Raw genomic sequence first — 7,860 nt, 5'->3', positions numbered from 1 at the left:
TCTAAGAGCAATAAATGCCACTATGTAAGATATGGGAGCCTTACAGCCTGGCCTTCCCTCCCCTGTGGCTGTTCCCCAAGGCTACAATGTTATAGTGATTGATCTTCAAGATTGCTTCTTTACTATTCCCTTAGACCCTCAAGATAAAAAGAGATTTGCCTTTAGTCTTCCCTCAGAAAATTTTAGACAACCTCATCAGAGATTTCAATGGAAGGTTCTTCCCCAGGGTATGAAAAATAGTCCCACATTGTGTCAAAAGTTTGTGGACGCTGCCCTACAAGGTATCAGGGAGAAACATCGGGATGTCTATCTAGTCCACTATATGGATGATATATTGCTAGCACACCCGGATAGGGTTTATTTACAGTAAGTTTTGATTAAATTGCAAGAGACTTTGAATCGCTGGGGCCTAAAGGTGGCCCCTGAAAAAATCCAAGTGAATATGCCTATAACATATGTGAGAAGAATCCTAAATAATGAAACAGTTACTCATGTACCTTTGCAGCTTAGAAAAGATAATTTGGTTACTTTAGATGATTATCAAAAGTTGTTAGGGGATATAAATTGGATTCGGCCCTTTTTAAAGTTGACTACTTCTGATCTTAAGCCTTTCTTTGACATTCTTCAAGGGGATCCAGACCCCACCTCTGCTAGAATGCTGACACCTGCAGCCAGGGAAGCCTTAATGAAGGTAGAAGAAGCTTTAGATAAAAATTATATTAAGAGACTTGATTATAGTATGGCATGGCAATTTATAGTGTTGCCCACAGCTGTGGCCCCTACAGGGGTGCTTTGGCAAGAGGGTCCCCTAGAATGGTTGCATTTACCTGTCACGGCCAAAAAGGTTGTGGCCTGTTATCCAGGACTAGTGGCTACTTTAATAATTAAAGGGAGACATAGAAGCATTGAAATGTTTGGAAAAGAACCATCTGAAATCATAGTGCCTTATAATAAAGAGCAACTAAATGCCCTTCTATCATTAAATGAAGACTGGCCAATTGTCATTGGTAATTATCCAGGACAAATTTTACACCATTTACTTGCTAGTCCTTTATTAAATTTCCTCTCACGACATCCGGTGATATTTCAAGAAAGGTGTCAAGTTTCCCCTATCGAGGGGGCAATGTTGGTGTTTACAGATGGGTCTTCTAATGGAAAGGCTGCTATTGTCACCCAGACTTCAAAAAGGGTTTTAAATACTGGGGAAACATCAGCCCAGAAAGCAGAATTAACAGCCGTGATAGAGGCGTTCAAAGAGTTTTTAGACCAGGCTTTTAATTTATTTTCTGACTCACAGTATGTAGTTAGGTTGTTCCCTCAAATTGAAACGGCTGTTTTACCAGAAAATAAAACCACAATTTTTATATTGTTATCTACCCTTCAACAGCAAATTTGGAAAAGGTCAAAACAATTCTATGTTGGACATATAAGAGCTCATTCTAATTTACCTGGACCCCTCCATACGTTTAACCAAGAGGCAGATTTGCTAACCCGAACCATAGTGGCCAGTGATTTTGAAGATGCTAAAGCCTCACATGCTATGCATCATCAAAATGCAACTGCCCTTCAATACCAGTTCCACATTCCTAGGGAATCTGCACTCGAGATTGTTAGAACATGTCAACTTTGCCCTACTTCAGTTCCCGCTTTGCTTTTTGGGGTAAATCCCCGTGGCTTACTACCTAATGTGCTTTGGCAGATGGATGTAACACATGTTCCTTCTTTTGGAAAACTATCCTTTGTGTATGTTACTGTAGATACCTTCTCCCATGTCATTGTGGCTACTGCCAGAATGGGAGAAGCCTATAAAGATGTAGTTCAACATCTTTTTGCCTGTTTTTCCTATTTAGGAATGCCAAAATCAATTAAGACAGACAATGCTCCAGTTTATACATCTAAGTCCCTTAAAAATTTCTGTGCCCAATTCGGTATATCCCACTCTACAGGAATTCCTTACAATCCCCAGGGACAAGCAATTGTAGAAAGGGCACATCAGACACTTAAAACACAAATTTCTAAATTACAAGAAGGGCAGTTCAAATACAGTTCTCCACACCACGTTTTGCAGCACGCCCTCTTTGTGCTCAATAACCTTAACGCTGATCAAGCCGGTTTAACAGCTATGTTCCGTCACTGGAACCCAGAACAAAAAGATATGAAACCTTTAGTAAAGTGGAAAGACCTCCTTTCCGGACTATGGAAGGGACCTGATCCCTTGCTAACCAGTGGGCGAGGGTATGCTTGTATTTTCCCACAGGGTGCTGACTCGCCAATTTAGATCCCAGACAGACTGATTTGCCATGTCGAAGTCCCCCAGACCTCCGGTTCCCTCGCAGCCTCAGCCACAAAAGAGGAAGAGCACTCCTCTGCCCTCGCCTCGGTCACTCACCCGGGAAGTCCAGCAGACTTGGAAATGACCGGCAACAGAGATCCCGGAGGAACCAATGGCGGATCCACCCACTAAACAGATGTCATGGCTTTGCATGAAAGATGGCGCCCAACCTCCTACTCCTTCACGTCGCAGAAGACCACCAGGACGTCCTGCGTGGACAACTCAACAAGCCTCCATACCCACATGGGGACAAATTAAGTCACTCTGTCATCAAGCACAGGGAATAGCTTCCCTGCAGGGATCTTCAGCCTCTCCCGAAAGGGTTTTTATTGCTATGCTTGCTTTACTGTCTTGTCAGGCAAGTGCTACCTCCTCTACTTCAGAAAAATACTGGGCATATTTCCCTGGTCCCCTGACCTTCCAAGTAGTTACTTGGAACAGCGACCCTATACGGGTCAACACAGACCAGCCTCATCTCTTGGGAGGATCCTATAGTTCTTATGATAAAGATCATTATCCCATCAATTTTAACTATACTTTTAGGGGATTAACAGATGACCTTCCCCTTTGCTTTAACTTCCCCCATAGTCATACAAGTGATCTCATCACTCCCTCTAAGGAGGGACGTGTTGGAGCCTCCAAAACAATTCTGACAGATTCTCCAGCATCAAAATTTTCAGACAATACAGGAGATCGGCTGGTTTGGATATTACAGGCTCATATGCCTGGGGTCCTTGACCCCTATAAATCTTTGTTCCTTAATGCTCCACCAAAATATCCAAATTGTATTGATGTTGCTCCATCAGATGTCATATGGAAAACTATAGACAACCGCCTGGGATACCCAGTATGGAAATCTTGTACTTATAATTCAAACATAGATTATAGAATACCGGGAGGTGGAAATTATTCGGTACAAGACTGGAGCAATCCAAATCCAAGTCAGAATCTAGGAGCTGTCAGTAGGCTTAGCAATTAAAATAATGATTCCCTCCCTTGGCCTTTGGTGCCCAGCAGATGGCATTATAATCAATTTGTTCCCCCCATGTTGTCCTATACAACTAAGGGTAAAACTTTTTGACAGCCAGAAATTTGGAGAGCCCTTGCTGCCACCTCCATTGTTACTTTAACTCGACCAGAAAACAATTCCACCTATTCTGTGCTGGCTTGTTTACCCTCCCCTTAGGTTTTTTTGTTTACTAATGATTCAAAAAGACTTCGTATACAAATGAATCATTCAGGTGGACCAAATATAGTCTACTGTGAACAATGCATGCTTTCATCCTGTTTAACCCCTCAATGTAATATTTGTTCTTTTGTGGTACTGCAACGTCCACCTTATCTTATGGTGCCTGTCAGAGTGAACGCCTATTGGTATGACAATTGTGGTTTAGCCGTTCTGCAACACCTACAAGATTTAATGTGTTCCCAACGGTTTGTAGGACTACTTATTCTAGGGATTTCAGCTTTGATAACAGCAATTACCTCTGTCACTGTGGCAGCGATATCCTTGACTCAACAAGTACATACCACTCAATATGTCAATGATATTTCAAAAAATGTTTCCTTAACTCTAGCTATGCAAGAGATTATAGATAGGAAATTAGAAGTAAAAATAGATGCCCTGGAAGAAGCAGTCATGCATATTGGAACTGAGTTACAGGCTTTAAGGGTAAAGTTAGCGTTATCCTGTCACGCTGATTATCAGTAGATCTGTGTAATGCCCCCCAAAAGTAAATGATATGGATTACAATGGAGAAAAGATTAAAAATCATATTTCGGGTATATGGAATAGCTCCAGCATTACTTTAGATCTTGGAGAGCTTCACGGTCAGATAAAAACATTAGAACATTCCCGCCTGGACTTTATTACTACAGGAGCTGCTAACGATATTTTTCATAACTTTTCTAACTTTATTACTGAAAAAAATATCCTATCAACTATTTTCAGTTATGCAGCTGTAGCAGCACTAGTTTTACTATTCATTATAATCCTTCCTTGCATCATCAGAACTCTCCGGCAGAGCACTCAAAAGCTTGCGACTCAGATCCATCTGGCTGTCTTAAAAAGTAAAAAAAGGGCGAGATGCCGGGAGCCAACACATGAGACCCTACCCCTAAAAAGGCCATAGGGGAGAAAACCTGATGGGCAAGGCGAATCAGGTTTTCAGGGGTTTCGAAAAAGTCAGCTCACGAAACCCTACCCCTAACAAGGCCGTAAGGGAGATAACCTGACAGGCAAGGCGAATCAGGTTTTCAGGGGTTTCGAAAAAGTCAGCTCACGAAACCCTACCCCTAACAAGGCCGTAAGAGAGAAAACCTGACGGGCAAGACGAATCAGGTTTTCAGGGGTTTTTGAAAAGGCTAGCTCACGAGATCCCACCCATGACAAGGTCACGAGGAGAAAGCCTGACAGGCAAGGCAGATCAGGTTTTCAGGGATTTTGAAAAGCTGCCCCCGGCTCTAACCTTAAAGATGATATCTGTCTTTCTGATGCCTGCCTCAATGGACTACTCCCTAATTTCTCTGACACAGACAGGAAGGCCTTCCCCGATCTCTTCCCAAATAAGAATCAATTTAGAACTTTAATCAATAAGTTTCCCAGGTGGTAGTTTTTTATGAGATTATTCAGGGTGAAAGGAGTGTTTTAATTCAAACACCTCTGCTGGTAGTTTTGTTAGCCAAATGCATTTATGCGCTTGGTACTAATATGCATGATTGCTTATAATATCCTAATCATAAAATAGCATGAAGAACCTGATTATATAAAAGCCCTAATAGACATAGAGCCCTTTTAAGGGGTAAAGGAGTCCTATTAGAAAACATAAGAAAATTATTCTATAGGTGGTTATTGGGTTGTGATTTGCTTGCTGTGTTTTGCTTGCTGTATTTTTGCCTTTAATGTGCTAAGGTTGTGTTATAAAAACCATTGTTAATATAGTTAAAGATCTAGACAAATAAGAACTTAGCCCTAGTGTGGTACCAATGAGACGGTTGTTAATTGTCAGTCAGGAGTACTAGGGCAGAAGTTGCCTCACTGAAGCCGCAGAGTCTGTATGGGGTAAACTTCTTAGATAAACGCAACTGACAACTTTTGCACTAAGATTAATTTTTGTATTAACAAGAATATAATTCTACTCTGTACTGTTTCCCTATGACCCTGTTACCTTTCAGTTAAGGTCACCATAAAATCGGAAAATAGGTTTACAATCACTTGACCTGCATAAAATGTTAATAGCCTCAAGGCCAGAAGATCATGTGCTAAAAACTACTATAGAATTAGAAAGCAAAAAAATCCTGCTTTTCCTAAAAATCAAAATGATGTATGCTAATCCTGTGAAATCATGAGTAAACATCTTGTACCTTAAAAACGTTCTGTGAAAGGGTATAAACCCAGTTATCAGAAAGTAAAACACAGACTTGGGCCTATCAAGGCTAGTCTCACGTCTCTTTCTCTCTCGCCAACGCGGTTCATCCTGAGGTACCACCTGGATCATGTCGAGGCTGGACCCCGGCAGCCTCTGAGGCAGGGCCGACCTAGGGGCACAGTGGGCCTCTTGCTCTCCCTGCTGCCCTGAGGCTGCTGGGCCAAAGAGGCCTTGGGCATCGACCCCCTTCCTGGCCTCTTCCCTCTGACCAGGCCGTCCAGGCTCCAGGCCCCTGCAGTGTGGAGAGAGCCCCTGCCAGAAACCTCCCCTTCAATTAGGCCTCAACTGAGGCCTAGGCAACAGGGGAAAGGCGCTAAGGGAATGAGCCTGGGGAGGCATCTGGGCATGCCTGGACACACTTCCCGCAGCCTGCCTCCTTGTGGGGCAGTACCCCCAGAGGCCAGGAACGTCTGGACAAGGCTGGCCTGGGGCAGGGTCCATGCTGGGACCTGCCCCTGGCCTGTGGGGCCTCTGAGCAGAACCGGCCCTCGCCGCTGGAAGACCTCCCCGGATGCCTCCAAAGGCCGGTTTGCAAGCACTCTCGCTGGCTGGCCGCCGCTCCCTCCCCGAGGGAGGCCCGCGTTTCCCATAAGCCACGAACTCTGCTCCCAAGCCTGGGAGAAAAGCGCTTCGGGGTGATCCTCTCTCAGGGCCCTTGTCCCAGAGCCTGGGGGAGAGGTATAGGCTCCACAATCCCAGGCCAAGGCAGAATCAAATGGACACGTCTGTTCTTGCCCCCTGCAACGTCAGAGAACTCGGGTGAGCAAGAGTCTGTCAGGCAGCTCCTGGGCAAGCACAGCAGCAGCACCTGTGTGGGAAGGGGCAGGGCCGACCTAGGGGCACAGTGGGCCTCTTGCTCTCCCTGCTGCCCTGAGGCTGCTGGGCCAAAGAAGCCTTGGACATCGACCCCCTTGCTGGCCTCTTCCCTCTAACCAGGATGTCTGGACTCCAGGCCCTTACAGTGTGGAGAGAGCCCCTGCCAGAAACCTCCCCTGCAAGTAGGCCTCAAATGAGGCCTAGGCACCAGGGTAAAGGCACTAAGGGAATGAGCCTGGGGAGGCGCCTGGGCATGTCGGGACACACTCCCCGCAGCCTGACCCGTCGTGGGGCAGTACCCCAGGAGGCCAGGAAGGTCTGGACAAGGCAGGCCTGGAGCAGGGTCCATGCTGGGACCTGCCCCTGGCCTGTGGGGCCACAGAGCAAATCCAGCACTCTGCCGCTAGACGACGTCCCCGGCCGACACCTGAGGGCATGTTTGCAAGCACTATACCCGAGGAAAGCCCACGTTTCCCGCAAGCCGCGCACTCTGCTTCCAAGCACGGGAGAAATATGATTAGTGGTGGTCCTCTCTCAGGGCCCTTGCCCCTGAGCCGGGGGCCAGCTAGGGGCTTCACACTCCCAGGCCAAGGCAGAACCACATGCACACGTCTTTTCCTGCCCCCTGGACCGTCAGAGAGCTTGGGTGAGCCAGAGTCTGTCAGGCAGCTCCTGGGCAAGCCCAGCAGCAGCACCTGTGTGTGATGGGGCAGGGCCGACCTAGAGGCACTGTGGGCCACTTGCTCACCCTGCTGCCCTGAGGCTGCTGGGACAAAGAGGCCTTGGGCATCGACCCCCATGTTGGCCTCTGTCCTGTAACTAGGCCGTCCGGGCTCCAGTCCCTTCCAGTGTGGAGAGAGGCCCTACCAGAAACCTCCCCTCCATGTAGGCCTCAAATGAGCCCTAGGAACCATGGGAAAGGCGCTAAGGGAATGAGACTGGGGAGGCGTCTGGGCATGTCTGGACACACTACAGGCCGCAAGCCCCTTTGTTGGGCAGTTCCCCCGGAGGCCAGGAAGTTATGGTCAAGGCTGGCCTGGGGCAGTGTCCTTGCTGGGACCTACCCCTGGCCTGTGGGTCCTCTGAGCAGTACCAGCACTGTGCCGCTGGAAAACCTCCCCGGCAGCCTCCAAAGGCCGGTTTGCAAGCACTCTCACCGGCTGCCCGCCTCTCCCTCACCGAGTGAGGCCCGCGTTTCCCTAAAGCCATGAACTCTGCTCCCAAGCCTGGGAGAAATGCGCTTCGGGGTGTTCCTCTCTCAGGCCTTTGCCCCTGAGCCTGGGG

At 47.1% G+C, this 7,860-nt stretch overlaps 1 pseudogene; it reads left to right on the top strand.

Moving 5' to 3' along the window:
- Positions 1–1,012: 1,012 nt before the first annotated feature.
- Positions 1,013–4,646, top strand: LOC136155223 (uncharacterized; annotated as a pseudogene).
- Positions 4,647–7,860: the final 3,214 nt, after the last annotated feature.

Source organism: Muntiacus reevesi, unplaced genomic scaffold (genome assembly GCF_963930625.1).
Source record: "Muntiacus reevesi unplaced genomic scaffold, mMunRee1.1 SCAFFOLD_65, whole genome shotgun sequence".
In the NCBI taxonomy this organism is placed as follows: domain Eukaryota; kingdom Metazoa; phylum Chordata; class Mammalia; order Artiodactyla; family Cervidae; genus Muntiacus; species Muntiacus reevesi.
The sequence above is the reverse complement of the archived record's forward strand: the minus strand, read 5'-3'. Positions and strand labels throughout refer to the sequence as shown.